The following is a 3,875-nucleotide window of genomic DNA, read 5'->3' as shown; positions in this document are numbered from 1 at the left end:
AGCTTTTTAAGTAAATAATTTTTAATACAAAACCGTAGTTTTCACCACGGCAGCCGTAAACCGAAACGGATGATCAAAAACCGTACTCATTATGGTAAAACTGTAATTGTTGGCAGGTATGGCAAAGAGACAGATCAAAATTTAACACACAATGTAGGTCCGAAAAAAATAACAAAAAACGGAAAATAATTGATTATATTTTTTACGGAGATATAGAGACAGAAAAATCACGTGCCTGTTTATATATATAGTGATACTCGCTTATATCGCAGATTGGAAAAACATCACAAATGGGGGAAATTGCAAACTGCTCGTTTGGAGAAAGTATGAAGGACGGCAAGATTGTTTTATTACCATCTCTATCATGTTCCATGGTTTGATTTCATAATTTCAAGACTTATGCATATCCCAAATAAAAACACGTACCCATAGGAAAGAAAAGCTGGTCTTACAAAATAGGTCCCGTATAAAAATAAAGTCATTCAAGCTAGGCTATCCCAACTTTGGGTATGACGTTAAACTACATGCAGGCATGAGATGGGAGGTTGTGTGTGGGGTTAGTGAGTCCCAACTAACGTCTATAAAATGCACACAAAGAACCGTTTGCACCTTCTCTTGTGACTGGCGGGTGGTCAGCGCCATAAAGCTGAGCGGGTCCCTGGGTAAATGGGGGCGGGCAACAAACAGGACAGACTAAGTTCAACAGCCCAGTAAGGCAATTAGTCTAGGACAGGAGTAGGGAACCTATGGCTCTCTGGCTCTTTTGATGACTACATATGGCTCGCAGATAATTATATTTATATAGCGCTTTTCTGTAGTGACTCAAAGCGCTTTACAAAGTGACACCCAATATCTAAGTTACAGTTAACCCAGTGCGGGTAGCACTGGGGGCCGGTGGGTAAAGTGTCTTGCCCAAAGACACAACGGCAGTGACTAGGATGGCGGAAGCGGGAATCGAACCTGGAACCCTCAGGTTGCTAGCACGGGCACTCTACCAACCAAGTTATGCCCAGTAACCGTGTAATACTCCTCCATATCAGTAGGTGGCAGTCGGTAGCTAATTGCTTTGTAGATGTGGGAAACAGCGGGAGGCAGAGTGCAGGTAAAAAGGGGTCTAATGCTTAAACCAGGGGTAGGGAACCTATGGCTCTAGAGCCAGATGACTGCATAGGCCTCTCAGATAAATCTTAGCTAACATTGCTTAACACGATAAGTAATGAATAATTCCGCTGGTAATCACAGTTTCAAAAATAGCGTTCAAATTATAAAACATTCTCATGCATTTTAATCCAACCATCCGTTTTCTACCGCACCTGTTCAAGATGTCGCATTAATGGTAAGAAGTATTATTATATGTATTATTGCTTAAGTTTTAGAATAACAATGTTGTTAAAAAGAATAAGAGACTTACTCCACTCTACATATGTTGGTCATACTTAAAAATGCACAAATTTAGTGTTGTATTCAGTGTTGAAAAATGTTATATGGCTCTTACGGAAATACATTGTGAAATATTTGGCTTTCATGGCTCTCTCAGCCAAAAAGGTTCCCGACCCCTGGTCTAGGAGAAGGATCTCTGATATAAAATACCCCTTCCAACCCGCACCAAGCCAGCGTGGAAGGTGTAGGCTAATAACCAGCATGAAAAGTACGCCAAATGGCAGAAACATGCTGAGGCTTTCGTCCAGCAGTGGACTGACAACGGCCGATGATAATCCCAACTTTAGCTGCATTACGTACTGTATTAGCCAAGCGTGGCAGACATAAGCCTAATGTTTTGAGTTAGTTTTCACTTCACAAACTAATTATACACATAGCATTGGTGAAAACTTCTCGGCTGAGGAAATTCGCTGTCGGCTCTTCAAGGCTTCATCGCTTCTTTCTGCTGGTAATGGATGAAAGGATTTAAATTATACTCAACTGGACACAGAACACTGGCCACACAGCACACCAAATTGGATTTTTTTCGCCCTCAAGAATGAAGCTGAGATAGGCTCCAGCGCCCCCCGTGACCCCCAATAGCTTGTAGAAAATGGATGGATGGATACAGTTTGGCTATTTCTTGCCGGTTTAAACACCCCAAAGTGCTTCAAATCGAATAATTTCACATCAAATTCAGGCCACATCGCAGCATAGTCCGAGTCTGATTGGAATCTGATCTTTTTAAATGTGTTTCCAAAATAAACGGAAACGCGACCTGAATGCGATTTTTCCGTCATCTTTGGGCAAGCTTCGTCAATCATTCGCGCGAAAGTTACACTACATGTATTCATTCATCCACTGTATTAATTCAATTTATTTAAACATAAAAACACTCAATTTAAAAAAAAAATATGGTGACTCGCATTTTATTTTGTAGTGGTTACGTCCTTGTTAATTTAGAAAAAACAGTCAACTTTGTTTTTTGCCACGAACTTCGCATGCAAGGCACGTCAATGTTACATTATGGCCTGTGCGCGTTTATACTGAAGTCTAATAGAGAGCACATTTTAATCTGGACCACTTTGGCCTGCAGTATAAACACAGTCAAAATGATAATTAAAAAAAAAAAAACGCACCGTAATTGCACCTTATTAGTGAAAAATAAGTTTTATAATCAGCGTCAATCGGCCAACACGTGATTATTCTCTCATAGCTATGATGGGATGATCGGTCCAAATAGCTCTTACTGCTGGTGGCTCACATTGTAAACAATGTGAGGATGTGAGGAGCCCTACAACCAGTGACGTCACGCGCACATCGTCTGCGACTTCCGGTAAAGGCAAGGCTTTTTTATTAGCCACCGAAAGTTGCGAACTTTATCGTGGATGTTCTCTACTAAATACTTTCAGCAAAAATATGGCAATATCGCGAAATGATCAAGTATGACACATAGAATGGACCTGCTATCCCCGTTTAAATTAGAAAATCTAATTTCAGTTGGCCTACTGAAATGACCTAATGATTTTTTTCCCTTATCTTTTAAACATTTCTGTGTGGTCTACATTGCATGTAATGGTGGTTCTTTGGTCAAAATATTGCATTGATCATGTTTTAAAGACCGTTTTCAAGCCGCTTTCTGACCGTTTCTTCAGGATGCGCCGCTTTGTGAGCGGTTTTACTTAGGTAGCTTCACTTCGACAGCGTTTTTTCCCTATTATCTTTGTTGTACCGTAGTTGTTTGCGCTTCCATAGTAAGTCGACTGACAGGTATAAGTTAGAACCAGTGCTGGGCGATGAGGGAAAAAAATTTAAAAAAAGGTTACTATTTTTTTTTTTTTTCATTTTCAATTCAATCTCGATTAATATCACAATTTTTCGTTTTTTATTAAAGTCGAAATGTCTCAAGCAGGATTATACATAGTACCATTGCATCCCTACTGTTTACTGCTGCAGTATCTAGTAACAGACTTTACCGCCATGTTTGATCAAGGTAATATATGCTAACAACTGACAACTGTTATTGTTCATATCCCTGATAGGGTTTACTATAAGTGCAACATTATAGATAACCCATGCTTAGAGCCCATACCTAGGTTTTAGGCCCACTGTTTCACTTCTTTTACAGTATGTTTTGGGGGGAGAACAACTTTTTTCCCTCTCAAAGCTCTTTTTTTATTGTACTTGCCAACACAAAATTGATTCTGCAGTAAACAAAGTATCATGTTCTATGCTGAATAGTATGCTGAATTTCCCCAAGGGATCAAAAAAGTGCTTTCTATTCTATTCTATCAGTGGTGTATTGAATACTATAATACATTTATTTCAAGTTAACATTTACTAAACAAAACTTTTTAAATGGTAAATTATGATTTGTATTATTTGATTACTTGTATACATCAGTACTTATCACCAGTGCTTTGGCAGATGGCACGCGGTAATACAGACTGTGGACC

Source organism: Nerophis ophidion, linkage group LG28 (assembly GCF_033978795.1).
Source record: "Nerophis ophidion isolate RoL-2023_Sa linkage group LG28, RoL_Noph_v1.0, whole genome shotgun sequence".
Lineage (NCBI taxonomy): Eukaryota > Metazoa > Chordata > Actinopteri > Syngnathiformes > Syngnathidae > Nerophis > Nerophis ophidion.
This window is presented reverse-complemented; position numbering follows the sequence as displayed.